At 35.5% G+C, this 17981-nt stretch overlaps 1 long non-coding RNA gene across 1 annotated transcript in view; it reads left to right on the top strand.

Moving 5' to 3' along the window:
- Nucleotides 1-961: 961 nt before the first annotated feature.
- The window catches only part of LOC103804431, a 70737-nt gene continuing 53717 nt past the window's right edge, over nucleotides 962-17981 (top strand). Inside the window, exon 1 of the long non-coding RNA XR_624760.1 lies at nucleotides 962-1186. This is a non-coding gene — a long non-coding RNA (uncharacterized LOC103804431). The remainder of the gene's footprint in view (nucleotides 1187-17981) is intronic.

Raw genomic sequence — 17981 nt, 5'->3', positions numbered from 1 at the left:
AGATGACCTCAACTGATGAAAAGGATATTCCATACCATATGGCATCATGCTCAGTGATGAAAGCTGACAGAAAGATGGATGAAGGGACTATGTTGATGGTTATAGTGTTTGTCTTCCCATGTAACCATTAGGCATGATGGACCCCTGCTTTCCTGGAGATGACTGAACACCTGCCTGCCAAAGTAGCCAAGAAATTCCCTCATCCGCTTTGCTTACACGCACAGCTTTTGCTATACCTATTAAACTGCCTTTATTTCAACCCATGTGTTTTCTCATTTTACTCTTTTCATTCTCTCCCCCGTCTCACTGTGGGGGAGTAGAAGGGGAGTGGAGTGTGTGGTGTGTGAGGGAGTGGCTGGGGGAGGCTTACCTGACTGCTGGAGTTAAACAACACCCACCTAGGGTCAGTCTAAATATGCAGCTTATTATTTACATGATGCAACAGATGGCTACTTCAGATTAAGTCTTTAAGCACACAGCTTTCATAACTCAGAATTACCAATTGGGGAAAACTTGTTCATAATAAATAGCCTTTGAGTCTCTTCCAGACCCAAAATATGTGGAGCAGCACAAGGTTAATAGGTCTAATCTGTGTTAGACTTGTACCAAAAGAAATTTGTTTACTTTGCTCTGACTTCTTCTCTTCGTCTTGACAAAAAAGGGAATTGATGTGAATACTTTGCCTCATAGGCAAACAAATTTAGTCATAGATGTTGTTATATATATTTATTTACAGAGATGCTACCATATGTCTTTTCATAAACAGTATGGAAAACACATTTGTTAGGTGGGTGGGGTTGTTTTGCTTTAAGTGGCCAGCATTTTTATTAAAACATGGGCTTTACCTTTCTAAATGTAGTACTTGCTAGGAATCACTTTGACGGGTTTTCTTAGTGATGTATTCTCTTAGAGGTTGATGCAAAAATGGATTGCTAACTTTTGTTTCCTTGATATTTTTTTTAGGATTTATTTATACCTGTGGTGGAACTTTAAAAGGACTTAATGGCACTATAGAAAGCCCTGGCTTCCCATATGGATATCCAAATGGTGCAAACTGTACATGGGTTATAATAGCAGAAGAAAGAAACAGAATACAGATCGTCTTTCAGTCTTTTGCTCTAGAAGAAGAATATGATTATTTGTCATTATATGATGGGCATCCTCATCCTGCAAACTTTAGGACAAGGTAAAAAACAAATGTTATTACAGTCTAACTTGTACTAATATCTTAAAACTATATGATAATGGTTTTTGCTTATGAATCCCTTTTTATTTAGTCTTTAAGGTGCACTTTCCTTAATTGATGATGTCTTAAAATCTAGATCATGTGCTTTAATTCTAGTTAAAGTAAGTGCTAAAATTAATCTAGCCCTCAAAAATTGTCTCAATAAAATGCAATTAGATGCATATAAACATGGATAAATGAATGTAAAGTGAATATGAGGTTTTGAAAGGCTCACTTTACATGATCCAGTAGCAGTGGAACTTTTGTAATCTTTGCAACAGGAGGTTTTTGATAGAGATCAGGAAAATACAACATTTAAGATATAAAGAATAGGTAATAGTTCATTTTATTTATTTTTCAATTGTACATGAGCATCTTCTAACACACAGAGATCACAGTATGAAAATATCAGTTCCAGAAATTAAGACTGTGATGAGACACAGAACACTTTTTATCAGAGCCTACTTCAGAGTTATGGCTCAGATGTCCAGTTCTGGAAGGTTACCTCTTAAGGGTTATGTAATAATTCTGCAATAGCAACAGATACATTAGCCATACATTTGCTAGTTATATTTATGATCATCTGTCTTGACATTTGTAAATGAATTTGTCATCTATCTAGATTTCTGAGAGGTCTTTGGCACAGCCCCACACAGCATCCTTGCTATTAAATAGGAGAGAGATGTATTTGATGAGAGGACTAATGGATGGATAATTCAGTGGCTGTATGGCCATATCCAAAGTGTTGTAGATAACAACTTAATGTCCAAATGGTGATCAGCAACAAGTGGTGTCCCCCAGGGGGGCTGTATTGGGACAAATAACAAATCTTTGTTAACAATGTGGACAGTGGGATTGAATGCATCCTCAGCATATTTGCAGTTTACACCAAATTGAGTGGTGCAGTTATTTACTTGAGGGAAGGGATTCCATCCAGAAGGACATTGACAGGCTGGAGGACTAGGCCTGTGTGAAACTCATGAAGTTCAATAAGGCCAAGTGTAACATCCTGCTCCTGGGTCTGGTCAATCCTCAGTATCAGTACAGACTGAGGAATGAATGGATTGAGAGTAGTCTTGCAGAGAAGGACTTGGGGATATGGGTAGGTGAAAAATTGGACATGAACCAGCAATGTGCAGTTGCAGTTCAGAATGCCAACTGTACCCTGGGCTGCATCAAAAGAAGCATGACCAGTGGGCTGAGGGTGCTGATTCTACCCCTCTACTTTGTTCTTGTGTCACCTCACCTGGAATACTATGTCCATCTCTGAGGCTCCCAGCACAAGAAAGACATGGACCTGTTAGAGCTTTGTCTTTCACAACAAGAAAAATGAAGATCATGTAGTTTTTCTCCTTTCTTTCCGCTCCTCAAAAGATAAAATTGAGATTTGCTCAAATATAGGAGCCCAAAAAGGCCCTCACTGTCAGTCAAGACTTCTACTGGTGAATCCACTCTAAATTGTAATCTCAAAGAGTACATGAACAATACTTTGCCCAAATGCAAAAGAGTAAAACAATTATTACAGTTAGGAACCAATGGTCCTTACTGAGTTACAGGTTTAAATAGCATCAGGGAAAACAGGTGAAGGAAGTTAGGAGGATGAAAGGAAGAGGGAAATAATATCTTGCAAAGGCAAAATTATTTTTCTTTATGTCTCATTCAAGCTACTGAAAAGGTTTATATATATTTATGTGCACACATATGTTTGTATCTATGTATATGTATCTGGACACATGGATATATAGGTACCTATATACATTTATAGGTATATGTGTGCAGGATTCTTTTTTAATTAAACTAGTCTTTCAACGCAGGAGCTTGGGGATATGTTGGGGTTTTTTTAAAGGTCAATATCTTGAGAAGAAAGCCAAGGAAACCTGTCATGCTTAAAAGTTTTTGTATTGTATATTTAGGATGCCACTACATTCTGGTGAAGAAGAGTATAAGGAGTTCTGTGGAAAAGAATAGAATAAGTCAGCACTTAAAAAGGAAAAGATGATTAAATCTCAGTATAGGTCCTGAAATAGACTGCTTTCGCAAGACTTACAAGGTCTTGCCAGAGTGTGGGTGCAGTAGAAGAATAGTACACATTTGTGTGAGTAGCAAATTAGATTTTAAATTAAGAAAGTGTGATAGTGAAATTATGCAAGCTTTACTAAATCTTTCATGGTGAAGTTTATTATCTCAGATTGCTGTAGCAAGTAATGCTACCTGGAGTTTTCTATTTATAAAAGATTTTTAAAGAAGTGAAGTTTTACCAAGGTGCAGTTTCTAGTGGAAATAATTCTTCTAGAATTGCAGCGCATTTTGTCATTTTACTTAGTGACATTAATGGAAGCATAATCAGATTACCCTTGTCACCCTCCCTTTAATTTTGTAACAGACAAAAATGTTTTCCAGGGTCTAACGGGTGTATTTGAAAAATATATGTAACTGGACGGCTAAAAATATTGTTTCTGACAGATAAGGCCATTATTTCTTTTTTTACTTCAATATTTTAACATAATTTTCTGAATGAATTAAAATGATTTTGCAATTTGACTACTCGTGAAGCTCATGACCTCTGACTTGTTCCTCATCCAGTTTTGTACTTCTTTGTTTAAGTGGTCTCCTCAGCATTGAATCTTGTTGAAACTTGCAGTCATTAACTGTCTTCAGTGAATGCACAACAGCCTTAACTGATTTAGATGGCACTTAAATGGCAGCTAAATGATAACAAATGGGAGAAAAGTATGTAAGAGATAGCCATTATGGGAAGAGTACAGTCAATATTACACTTGCATCTTTGTGTTATTGTATATGCTTGATTTAGTATATATCATATGATAATCTTTGTCTCAAATTATACAGAATAGTTTAAATCTGGGAGCTATATGCAAAAAATATATATCTGCCCATAAATTACATTCGTAATCAGGTACAAAAAAATCCATTTGCAGAAAGACAGTATTAATTCCTGTATTTGAAACAAACCTTCAGCAAAATTTCCTAATTGGGAGTCTTTCTGTGGCACGTCAATTAGGTCCCTTCATAAAAAAATAAAAATAAAGAAACAGGGTTTCATTTTCTATGATTACTGCCATTCTGAGTGAAAGTGTTGCATTTCCAGATAAAACACCTCTTCCATTTTTTCAAAATTTCTGTCTCTCACATTCTTTTTCTGTAGTACTAGATGAATCATTTCAATCAAGATTTTAAAAGATGCATATTGATAATATGTTTTCAATTTTCTGGGTGCCCAACTTGAGAACAAGAGTTTTGTTTGCACTAGTGATAAGAAATCCCATGGTTTAATGAAGCTAACAGAAGGTATGTTTGAACTGATAAAAAAATCACATAAATCAACTGCTTTGCAAAAGCCATTTGGAGTCATCTGATGATACCTCTTGCATGTTATGAAAACATGTTATGGTATAATTTGTAAATAATCCACTGTAGTAGCTGCTGCCTTAGGAAGTGTCAGGAAAAGAAATGCTCCATTCAGGGCACAAGCTTGGAGCCAAGGAGACCCCACTCAGGCTGTGCTCTCACCAACAGGGCACAATCTTGCAGGGCCTGAACATGGAGGGCAGAGCTGGGGACTGTAACAGGGTCCAGTGACAGCATCCTACACAACAAGTGATGAGCCAGTTCCTGGGTGCTGCCAGGGTCTCCAGCTGTGAGGAAAAAGAAGCAGGAGCAGCTAAACTCCCCATGGATTAGGGTTGAGAGGCTCATACAGGAGGCAGTGGCAGGGACAGAGCTGCAGCAGGGTGTGGATACTGCAGGGTGGGTTGAAATGTAATCCCAGGATCCATGGGCAGTGGTGAATGGGAGTCCAGGAGAGGCTGGTCAGGATCAGGTAGGGCTCTATTGGTTTTCTCAAAGTTCTGATACTGCATAGAAAAATCTAGGAGAAAATTATTTAATGCTTGCCTTTAAAACAAGTTTTAGATGTCATACAAAACAAAGCATGGAGCTACCTATATGAATTTTTCATGGTATACTCTTCATGTCACTCCTTGAAAAGCCACATGGAAGCCATAACTAATTTTAAACTATGTGCTTAGTGGCAGTGATGTAGTACATATGTAGGTGGGTGAGAGAATGGTAATATCAACTCTGACATTTCCTTGCAATTATTTTACTTTGCATCTTGGATAACACTTTGTTTTCTACTTTTGAAAAAAAATGCCTAAGAATAACATATAATATACTGCCAGTAAATACCAAAAAGTATGCTGGCCTTTTTTTTTGTTTTTTTGTTTTTTTGTTTTTTTTTGCTTAAGGAGTTAGATGCTTGGAATTGAATACTAATTTGAAAAGAGATTTCATGCTCAATAGTTTTCTAAAATATTTTTTGTTGTAATTAGCTACCCCAACTTTCAGTGTCATATTCAAAATAGCTTTAAATATTTGAATAATGACTTGCAATTATTTACCCAAGCTCTGTTCACAATTCCAAGGCAAAGTATTTTCCAAATTTACTAGTACTTAACCAGTTAATTAATTTAACCAGTAAATTTAATTGACATTTAAATATTCCACACAAAATTAAAATTGCATTGGAATAAATGAAACAAACTCACATCTATTTTAAACAGAGAAATAAAACAAATCCCTTCTGCAATTCTTCTGGGATAAATTGAAACATTCAATTGAATTTAATCCCATTTAATAAGTACTTTTCTCTCTCATTGTATTGGCTGAAAGAATCTTTCATATGTTTATGCTGAGAAAGCAATTTTTTAGCAGCCAAAACTATATATTTTTCAAAGTTAAAAATAAAATTATTTAGAAAATTATTAGTCTACCATAATGTTCTGGCAAAAAAACATCAAAAAATTCCTTCACATATGTCTTCAAAAGGACAGACACGGCATGGGAGTTTGGAAAGCTCCACTGTTAGCAAAAAGGTGTAATAATTTTGTGACCACTATTCATTTGTTTGCATAAATGAGAAGAAGTATGAATATGTTTACTTAAAAATCATGAGAAGAGGAGGTGTGAGAAACTGGCACAAACTAGAATTTTTGAACACTTAATAAATATATGTTTTCATATGTTTGAGAGCCTGCAAGACCAGCATGTATCTGCAGAGACATTTTTTAATGTTGATATGGTCACTGTGTCCGAAGATTTAATTGGGTTAAAATCATTTCTCTAGCTACTCATGGCTAATTTCCTCTTAGGATCTTTGAATGGAAGGAAGTTTTAAACATTCTCAGTGTTTAAAAGGGGAGTTAATACTCATATTTTCTAATCTCTTATATTTAAGCAAGATAAATCATCCTTTCATCTACAGTCCCTGCTGAGGCTACCAAGACTCAAATGCACAGGTTACCTGATCAGTGCTGCTGAGCTGCACAGGAGAAATTCACTGAAATTACTGGAGATGTCCACTGCCTTGAAGAGAAAAACATTTCAGAAGCTTAATAGGTAGTTATTTAAAATTTCAGGATCCTCCTAAATATGCTAAAAAATATAACCACCCTGTTAAATATAATTGGGTATTCTCTCTTCACCCTAGTACTTCCAAAGGTTTCAATTTGGTGCTAAATGAACAGACTTTGCTAATGGTATCACAAACTACTGAAAGAAAAAGGATTTTTTTTATCACATAACAGAGGAAAATGCTCAGACCTAAACTTAATTGAAACTAAAATATTTTTTTCAATTCCTTAGCATAGGAAATGACAGCTATTCCTCCAATTAGGGTGAGTGGTACTGACTATGCTATTAAAATTAATCTGGTCCAACTAATTAAGAGTAGAGAAATCAATTGGGTGTAAAAATGTCTAAAATTACAAAGAACCCCTAGTATTAATTCATATTAAATATTGTTACAGTTGCAGGTAGGTGATTTGGCTGTTTACTTGGCTCTGGGCAAGGTTATGCTAACTGAAAAGGGCATGGAAAACCATTGGACATGCCAGAACAAGAAGCCAACAGTCTTCTCTGACCATACCATAGGAGTTGGACCTGCTTCAGTGGTCTAGAGGACCACAGAAGGAGGAGAATGAGTGCTTTCCCTGGCTGGTAAGGGAACACCCATATGAAAGAGCTGAGCACCCTGCTGTCACCCCATCAGTGCCTGCTCCTGGCCTGATAACATTGTCAGATACCTGTCTCTCCATCAGAAATGTGCCAAGTATTACTGACAACATAATCAAATATTGTGCTTTAGCTCAAAAGCATTAACAAATTGAAAGTATACTTTCTCTGAATAATTTGCTTTTTTAAAAAAATTTTAGAGTGTTGAAATAATAGAATTATCCAGCCTTTTCACTACATCTAACATTTTATTGAGAAATATTCATGGCATTGGATAAATTAAAACAAAACAAAACCATCAACAACAGATAAAATCACACAAAGTAAAGTCAATACCTTTATAATTTTATGGTCTTACTTAAAAATAGCACTAAATAAAATACTAACAATTCCCAGTTTTCAAAGGGGAAAAATATATTTTTGGAAGATCAGATTTTGACTATAAAACTTTCTATTTGTAGAGTTAAATAACTATAATTTACATCTTACATGTGCTAAATTGTCAAAATTATCTTACGGAAATTTTACAAAGGAAGATGACTAGCAAAATGAGTGTCGGCACTAGCAGAAACTTCCAGTGCCCTGATTTAATAGCTCTACTTGCTCTTGCATTTCTTATTCAACTATGCTGCACATGTGTTTCTCCTCTTAATAGGCAGCATTCTGTATCAAACAGGCAGCTCTTAGGCTATTCTGCTAACATTAGTGCAGCCTCCAGCTTGCTGTATCACCAAATGCTACCCTGGTAGCTACAGTAATTTTGTTTTTTTCTGACTCAGACACTTTCCTTCTCCTGGTCCTTAGAATTTTATCCATAATTCCTTCTGAACGTTTATATGTATGTTCCATTCTTTATTATCACTCATTCAAACTCCTTACCTTACTCTGGAAACTATTGTGCTATTATTTATTTTTATATATTTGCTGTATATTATTATTGGACCAAATGATCCAGTCTTTCTCATATTAAGTCTCATCAAAGACAGAAGTAAAAACAGCCCCACATTTTTGCCTTGCTTTTGACTCTGTCTTCCTTCACTTCTGCTATGTTGGGGTTTCCACTTACAGGATTTCCTGACTTTAAGATGTGTTTTACTTGTTCAATATTTCCCCACTTCCTTTCCCCTTAGGTGATCTACAGTAGCACAAAATATAGTGCAGGATGCCCAGGGCTAGTGCCTATGTCTTGTCTGGGCAAAATGCCACGAGAGTGTCTTGATTCTCCTTTCTGAATCCAAGCTTTGTATGTAGCTCCATTTCACTTCATGCATGTGTATCCTTTTATTCTTTGTAAGTTATTTCTCATATGAACAATTCCTTCTTTACTTAAACCATATAAAGACCCTTTCTGAGGATTTTATCACTTCATTTATATTATTGTCATTTCACATGGCAGTTGGAGTATCTAACTCCAAGTCAGTTCTGTACCTTTCATCTACTAATATGATACTTGCTCAAGTTAGCAGACTTGATACTAATAAAACAAATGAATAAAAGTCATCTGTGAGGTTTTAGAATAGATCTGACAGAGACAAGATCTCTTTGACTATTTGATTATTAAGTCTTTTAGACATGTCAGAGTGGGATATTTGCAGTCATTTAGGTTTTCATTCACAACTAACCTTGACAACTGAAACACACAAATTTTTCTTTTTCACTCTCCTGTTTAAGTCTTTTTTGGATATTGATGTATTCCAGGAGTTGTTGATAGGGAGACAATGGACCATATACTGAAACTCAAAAAGTTTCCATTGTCTTCTATTTTTTTCATCTCAGAATGCCTAGGTACAGGCATTTTTCTTCTCTCATCGTTGTTCACTTTCTGTTCAAATTCACAACCAGAGCAGATATTGTGAGCTGATAAGGATCAAATTAAGGATTCACCACTTTGGAAACACCTTCAAATGTCTTATAACTGAGTCATTGATTTTTATTTCAGCTGCTCCACAGTTGTCTAGCTTTCTCCACTATTTGCATGAAAAGAGACAAAAGGAAGGAATTTCACTTGAAAATGTAGGGACCAGTGAACTAAATGAAACAGGATGACACTCTCCATATACAAAGAAAGAGAAAATAAAAAAAGATGTAAGTTCTAGACAAAGACCAATGAGGAGATAAGAAAACAGAAAGCAAAAAGAACAAAGACCAGTGCAGATGAAGGAGGGAAAAACAGCAATTAAAAAAAGAAAGAAGGCACAGTGAACCAGCAATCAAAGTGGAAAATGATGAGACAGATAACAGAACTGAATGAATCTTAATAAGAAAAATTGCACTGCATGAACAAAAAAATAGATACAACAAAGGTGTAAACAGACGAAACATAGAATGTTGAACTAAAAATTGGTAGATACACAGAGTAATAAATACCGCAAAATTTGTAGATAAGAGAAAGAGATAATTAAAAGAAATGTAACAGAATATAATATAATAGTAAATGTAATGGTAAACAGATATTCAGCTCTGAGATGGCTTCTGATGAGACAAAACATTTAAATGAAATTACTTGTTTTCAATCTGAAAACTTTGCCTAATGAAGAACGTACACTGAAGCAATAAAATGCTTGTCACTGTGTTTAGAAATGCAAAGCTGAAAGAACACATCAATTGCTCTGCATTCTTGGGTATATTTTCTATGATGTTTAATGTCTAGATGCTCATTGAGGGAGAGAAAGGCAGATAGTTACTACTGGTGAAAAAAGTGCTTGCCCAGACAAGGTGCAAATGGTGTCTTGAATTTATGCCTACATTACTTCAAAGAAGCCAAGTTTTTAGGAGGTTTGGAGAAAAATAGCTAGCAAGGAAATCCAAAGTTAAATGGTAAGGATGTAAAACCAAAACCAAACCAAAGCGAATCAAATCAAACTAAACCACACCCAACAAACCAACTAAAAATTTTGGTAATTATTGAAGATGGAGGCTATCTTTTTCTGAACTTGATAACCAGGTTGAATACTTTGAATCAACTGAAGGATATTGGACTAGCTTGTTTACTTCTCATGTAATGCAAGAAAAACTGCTTTTACAGCCTCTGGTTTATATTATCTTTTTTTTTTTTTTTTTTGCAAAGCTGGTAACTAGCTTTAGCTGGTAACTAACTACAGATGAAGAGTGCACATATTACTTTTATAGGGAGATGAGTGTCATCATCTATGAGAACCAAAAATATTATTTATTCATTTTTCTTTTGTGTTGCCAAATTTCTTTATTGGATTTGAAAGAGTCTAGGAAAAGGTTGATTTCTCTTGTGGAGGCCACTTATATATGACACACCTATATGGCATTGTAACACAGCATGTCAGCACAGACTGTCTGTGGCTATAGGTCTTCCACCTACATTTCAGTTATAAAAAGGAAAATGATAGTTCACAATAGTAGTCTTGTCCCAGAAGGTTATAGTCTATGGGAAAGACTCATTCTATTACAGGGCTGTCTAACTTTTAGACCTGCTTACATGACAGAAAGGTAGCTCTTAAACCAGTTGTTAAATTCACCTTGTAATGTTGCAGTTGACAGTATCAATAAACATACCTCATAAAGTTGATAATTGAATCAGAATGTATCTGGAACAATCATATATTATAACCAAACTAAACCCTGAACATGGAGTTCTTGCATGAAAAAACTATTTCTACTGTATTTGAAGAAAGGCATGACACTTGTGTTTTAACTGCAGAAAGCCAAATTAACATATGAGTTCGTGTGTGTGTGTGCACTTACATATACACTAATTACAATAAAGTAATGATCAAGCATAAGGCTTGAGCTGGATAACTTTTCTCTCTATCTCCCTAATATTTGTCTTAAATTGTGATAGCTTGTTACTGAAAAGTGTCTCCTATAGATTACATTACATTGCACAGTTGGAAGTGAATATTTTATCATTCAAATTATTTACCTAAGAACAACTTAAAGTCAACAATATAGGAAATCTCTGAATATGCTGATATGGATGAGAGACTTTTTCTACTCAAGAAAACCCAGAGTAGACAGGGAGATTCAGCTCCTTTGACCTGTTAGCTAGACTTCTTTCGTTACAGCTCAGGATTCAGTTGGCTTTCTGGGCTGTGAGTGCACACTACTGGCTCATGTTGAGTTTTTCATCAACCATCTCCTCCGTGTCCAGGCGTAGGGACTTGCACTTCGCTTTGTTGAACTTCATGCAGTTGGCATTAGCCCACTTCTCAAGCATGTCAAGATGGCATCGCTTCCCTCCAGGGTGTTGACTGCATCATGCAGCTTTGTGTCATCAATGAACTTTCTGAGGGTGCACTTGATCCCACTATCTCTGTCACTGACAAAGGTGTTGAATAGTATCGGTCTGAGCACCAACCCCTGAAGGACACCACTTGTCACTGGTCTCCACATGGACAATGAGCTATTGACCACAATGCTTTGCCTGCAAACATCTAGCCAGTGCTTTATCCATTGAATGGTCCATCCATCAAATCCATAGAGACAAGGATGTTGTGTGGGACAGTGTCAAATGCTTTGCATAAGTCCAGGTAGATGATGTTAGTTGCTCTGTCCCTATCCACCAATATTGTAGCGACATCATAGATGTAAAGCCATACAGAACACAGCAAAAAAGCCATAAAGTACATAGCTGACTGATGTACACTCCCAAACAGAACTGTACATACACAAAAATGGCAACATCCTGAGTTGTGCCAACAGCTGTACTTTTGGGCTATCTCTCTACTGTAAATTTTCATATCCTGCAGTATTTCAGTTGTCATTTATAAAGTAGATGTTGCTAAATTGCAAAAAGGTTTGTACATTTTGAAGGAAACAGTAAATATTAAACGACACAATTTTCAAATACTAACCACTGTTACAAGTTTTCTACCATGGCAAAATCTGAGATTAAGTCAAATTATAGTTTGGGGTTTTAAAAATTTGAACCTAAGTAATTTGTTAGGTTACTGCCTTCATTACATACTGTAGAACTTGATAAAACAACTCTCTAAATATAACCTGGATGAAAAAGTTACAGTGATATGCTAATCAAAGTAATTACCTTTCATAGCCATTTTATTATTGATAATTGCAAAAATATGCTATGCCTAATGCCAGTGCCATTGTAAACATGTTGTACAAGACCATGTGAAAATGAATCATGGCTGTAACAGTTTGTTAATTATTTTTATTTCCTCTGTGCTTTCAAGTGATTATAGAAAGTGAAAAAATATTTGAATATAGAATTGGAAAAAATGTTTCAAATGTAAAAACATCAAAAAATCCTCCATGCAAACGAAAGCAAGCAAACAAAGCCAAAATAATCCCAAACTCAAAACATAACAAAAAAGAAACCCAACTCCCTCCCCCTCAGAAAACCCAACAAAAACCTCCTAAGAGCCAAAAAACAAAACCAAAAGAAAACAAATAAAAAAATCAAGTAAACCTCTTGACTGGCAAAAATAAAGGACTCAGAGGTATGAAAAATGATATCATTCACTATCTAATAAGTTAAAGTGTTTTTTTCCCAAATGAAAGATTACAGAAAGTATTATAAAAAGGGCCTATGTTACCACATATAAATACTGTGCATGTCTTATTCTCAGGATGTATATTCTAATAACTGTAGAGAAAGGGGAAAAATTAAAATGGAAATATCTGTCTTTTCTGAAGTTAAAATGGAAAACAATGGATTTGACTAGGGTTTCACACGAAAAATAAGCACTGAATGAATCTCTACCTTCCTCTTTTCATAATTTTGCTTTCACTCTTAACTATTTCCTACAATTTATCTCTTATTCCATTCCACACTCCTCAGTAAAATTGTTTTATCCATCTCTGTCCCACCTTTCTAAGACCGCTCTAAGTAATCATCCTCTCATCATTTTCTTCTTTTGACTTTACCATTTTCTGTTTACAGTTCTGTATGTGAATTGCTGCTTTTGAAGATTACTTTTTTTAAAGATTTCACAATGAACTTAGCTAAAATTTAAAAAAACTCTCAACTATAAAACATCTAGACAATCTTCTGTTTCTATGATAGTATTTGTATCTGTAATTAGCAACATTCTGATAGGCTTTCATCTTTGAGTATATTGAAACTTGGAATTACATTTGACATGATTGCTCAGTCTTATGTGGAGGTTTTAAAAACCTCTTCTCTAGCCCTGTGTTTTGGATGAAGTAGGATTAATCTTTCTGTGACTAAGGTTTTCTTGATGGTTGTCTAGGGAAATTAAATCTGGGTTGGTTTGGGGTTTTTTTCCCCCTGAGTATTATTGGACATTGTTTTCTTGTTGTTTAGAACTGCACTAGGTTATCGATCAACATGCTGTAATACCAGGTTTCATTATTATGCTAATGTGATCCAGATTTATATGGCAGTGGTTCTTAACACTGATTTATGTGGTGCAGCTGTAAGAAATTTTTTAACTGATAGTAAGCCATGAAGAAGTAATTTCAGAAACAGGAGTTATTTTTTAAAATAATAAAAGAATGCCTTCAATACACAAATGTATTTATTATGCTTTTTGTTTGCCTCTTTTTATTTTAATAAAAATTGTGTTTGCTTAAACAAAGTGCCTTTTTTCATATTGGTATTTAGAGAAGTGGTCAGTTATTCTTGGTATTGAATTCAAAGGTAAAATTTCAAGAAAATACAGAGCAGGACCAACTTTGAATATTCTAAAAAAACCTGTTTGTTGTATACCCTGTTAAATGGACTGTTCTTTTTAAGTACTGCAGTCAGTTTTCCTGCTAATTTAGCTGATGAATTGGTAGGCTTTATTCTATTTATTGCACCACTCAATATTCTAAGACTGAGTTTTGCACATTAAAAGCATAGATTCTTAAATATATGCTGATAGTTATTCCTCCTTCACATGCCCTGCTACTACAACTTTTTTTCTGTACCAGAACAGAAATAACATGTGTGGTGATAATGTCACAAGCCTTTTGCTCATGGATGAATTCCAAAATTTTACAGAATATTTAGGATAAGTTGAAGCTGTTCTGGAAGTTCCTGGCACCTACAATGGTGATAAGCAAAATATGGTATCTCTCCTTTCCATATTGTGCTATTTTCACACATTAAGGCAAAGTTACAAAAGATGGTTGAGCTCATCTAAAATCTTGTTGTCACTCATAGAAAAAAATCTGTCTCCGATGTTCCTCTGACTTTGGCTGTGTGATCCTTCCCTCTTTTCCATTGGTTCTGGCACTCATCAGGCATCTCTCTTTGTGGATATGCTTCCCTTTGCTAACTGAATTGACGTGGGTTTATTTTTAATGCATTAGTTCTTCATCAGGGTGGTTAAATGAATCAATTCACAGAGAAGTGTGCAAATCACTACAACCAGTGTGAAGTCAGTGTCAAAACTGTGGGGAAATTGGAAGCAGCAGGTTCCTCTCCTTTGCTGTTTTGAAAGCTCCAAGATCTGCTAAAATGTACTGTGCATCTTTACCCAGCTTTAAGAAGATGAGGAGATAAAACTACATTATAACAAAGTTCTAGCTGCTCAAGGCTGAATATATGTCCTTCTTGCTTCTTTTTTTTTCCCCAACTCTAGTTACTTAAAGACCTAGGATACTTTGAAGTGCTCTAAAAGTCATTGGTTTGATATGTTTTGTTCTGATCTGTTTTTCTCTCCAAGTGGGCAAATCCACACCCTACAGTTTTTTAAAGACTGTTTGTTTGGTAGTGAGATATCTGGTTAATCTAACTTATCATTTGAAGTTCTTCTTGACATTTTTATGTATTAAAACAAAATGACTGCTATGGGAAGAAAATTATTTATAAAGTCTGTTTCATTTCTGATGCTAAAAAGAATAATAGAAGTTTCATCCTGGTAATGGATGATGGCAGTTTTTAGAAGCATGTTTGGTAAAGAATTTAATGATTGTACCAGAACCTGATGAGTACTTTATTGTTTGGTTCAAAGCAGCTGTTCAATTAAAAATGTTCAGCCTTGACCTTTGATCATTACTTTAAAATAATAGATTGCGTAAGCAATTTTGCATTTTGACAGGGAAAAATTATCATTTGACAAAAATAAATTAGTTCATAAATCATATGTCAATTTTTAATGAATTGTTGAATAAAGTATAAGATATTGTTATTACAATTTTCAGTAAGACTAAAGCTTGAACTCAGTCAGCCACTTCTGCTCAATCTAGTTTGCTTTGTTTTATACACTCTTAAGACAAATTCTGTTTACTTATTTTAAACTGATGGAATAGACATAAAGTTTGTAGGAGTTGCTTCTATTCATATTTGACTTGGAATGTTTTTAAGGAAGCCTTTATATTCTTCACTTTCTTCCTGATTCAAGGAGTGAAAAGCTGCTTCCTTGGAAGGAAAATTGGAAGACCAAAGATCAGCTGAAGTTTACCAGGATGTTGCAGTTCAGTCTTGCAATACTCTCAACTGCAATTCAACACCTTTAGTACCTTCTCAACATGTACACATGAATGCACACAAACTTAGACACTAAGGAGATTCAGACTTAATTGTTTATTACTCAGTAGAGAAATGTTATCCCTTTCCAATACACTTCTGAGATTTCAAAAATGCTTGTTCTGAATTCTTGTGTAAGAAAGAACATTAGATGTGTTGGGTTGACTTTGGCATCTTGCCACGTGCCCAGCAGCCACTCTATCACTCCCCCTCAATAGCAAGACAGAAAGAGAAAATAACATGGAAAAACTCCTGGGTCAAGATAAAGATGAGGAGATCACTTACCAATTACTGTCTTGGTTTCAGCTGGGATAGAATTAAATAACTCTATTCCCACCAAAACCAGGACATAGTCACAGGCAGAAAAGACTCCGCTTTAATTAATTAATTTAATTAATTTAATTAATTGCCAATTAAAAACAGAGTTGGATGGTGAGAAACAAAGGCATAAGCTAAAACATGTTCCCACCCATCCTCCATTTTTTTCTCAGGCTCAAATTAATTCCATTTATCTCTCTACCTTCCCCCGCCCTGAGCAGGACAGAGGAGATGAGGAACGTGGAGTTGAGATCGGTGTATAACATTACCTCTCTGCTGCTGCTTTTTCCTCACACTTTTCTCTACTCCAGTCTGAGCCCTCCATGGGCTGCAATTAATTCAGAGAATATCCATCTGACCTTGTGTAGGGTCTTTCACCGGCTATAGTGTGGCTACTTGCTCTAGCAATAATCCTCCATGGGCTGCAGGCGAATCTCTGCTTTTTTGCCTGGAGCACCTGCTCATTCTTCTCTGACACTGGTGTTCACAGGTCTGTTTTTCACACTTTTTTTCCTCACTCCTCACTGCTTGTGCAGCATTTTACCTCTTCTTAAATATATTTTCATAGAGAATCCACCAGTTTTTTTGATGGACTCAGGTGTATTCTGTAGTGGGTCCGTCAGAACTGGCTGGAACCATCTGTGTCCAGCACAGGGCAGTCCCTGACCTCTCTTCACAGATCCTTCCCCACTACTGAAACCTTGGCACCTGCACCCAATGCCCACATGAAATATGCACATTACAGAGCCTCAGTTCAACTCACTGCTTATAAATTGACTGATTTCTTGATTCATGAGATTTTCCTATTGCTCCTAATTCTCTAGCAATTCTATCAGTAATGTGTTGCTGAACTCTGAATTTACTTATTAGTTTCATGTCCAATCCCTTTCAGAATACTTTTAAACTCTTGGATTAATTAAAGAACTACTTCAACAAGGTAATTGAAGTTCATTTTATGAGTTTTAATTTGACACTTTTCAAATTCATTGATAAGTGTGAGTATACTGTGAGTGATTTGATTGCTAGCATGAGTGATTGTGTGATCCAATCCATCAGAATTCTTTTGGAGCTTACTTGATCCTCTCGGATTATCTACAATTGCTTCTTGACTTTTTAGCCTTTGGTGTCCTTGGAACTTGTTAGGACATGGTCTGTTCTGTTCATGCATAGGTGGGTGAGAGAAAATGCCACAGCACTGAAGAATTAATGGGAAACTCTGACAGCTAATAGAGCAGTCAGAAACATATAATAATGGAAATAATGTTGATGTTATCCTTCAAATTAGATATAGGACTCTCAAATCAGAAGCTTACATCATTCATAAGAAGGATATAAATAGTGGTCTTTTGCTCTAAGAAATGTTCTGGTGTACTAATTTTATATATTTTTTTAATGTGAAAATAAGTCTGAAACCTAGCACATGTAGGTAACTTAATTTTTTAAAATAATTTAGTTTATTTACACCTTCATATATTTAAAAGCAAAAAATATATTTAAATAATATATTTAGTGGCATAGAAGACATTTTGTTTCATCAAAGATCTTGGTAGTGAAATACATAATTTAATTTTTAAAAGCATATTGCCTTGTCTTTCCTAGATTTTCTGACTACCATTTATGACTGACTGCTACTGATACTTAACTAGTTCTCAGTGCTTTTGAACTTCCTACAGGTGGATGCTCAGTTTGCTGTTTAGAGATGCTATTGTGGTTTAACCACAACTGGCAACTAAGTGCCACACAGCAACTCAGTACTTCCCCCACCAGTGGGAAGGGGAAGTGTAAGGGATGAGTAAAAGTGAGAAAGCTTGTGTATTAGGACAATGACAGGTTACTAGGGAAAGGAAAAGGCATTCATGCAAGCTAAGTGAAACAAGAAATCAATTCACTGCTTCCCATGGACAGGTGTTCAGCAACCACCAGGACAGCAGGGTTCCATCATGCATAAGGGTAACTTAGGAAGACAAGTGCCATCACTCCAAACATCTCCCCTTC

This window comes from Acanthisitta chloris, unplaced genomic scaffold (genome assembly GCF_000695815.1).
Source record: "Acanthisitta chloris isolate BGI_N310 unplaced genomic scaffold, ASM69581v1 scaffold8950, whole genome shotgun sequence".
NCBI lineage: Eukaryota > Metazoa > Chordata > Aves > Passeriformes > Acanthisittidae > Acanthisitta > Acanthisitta chloris.
The sequence above is the reverse complement of the archived record's forward strand: the minus strand, read 5'-3'. Positions and strand labels throughout refer to the sequence as shown.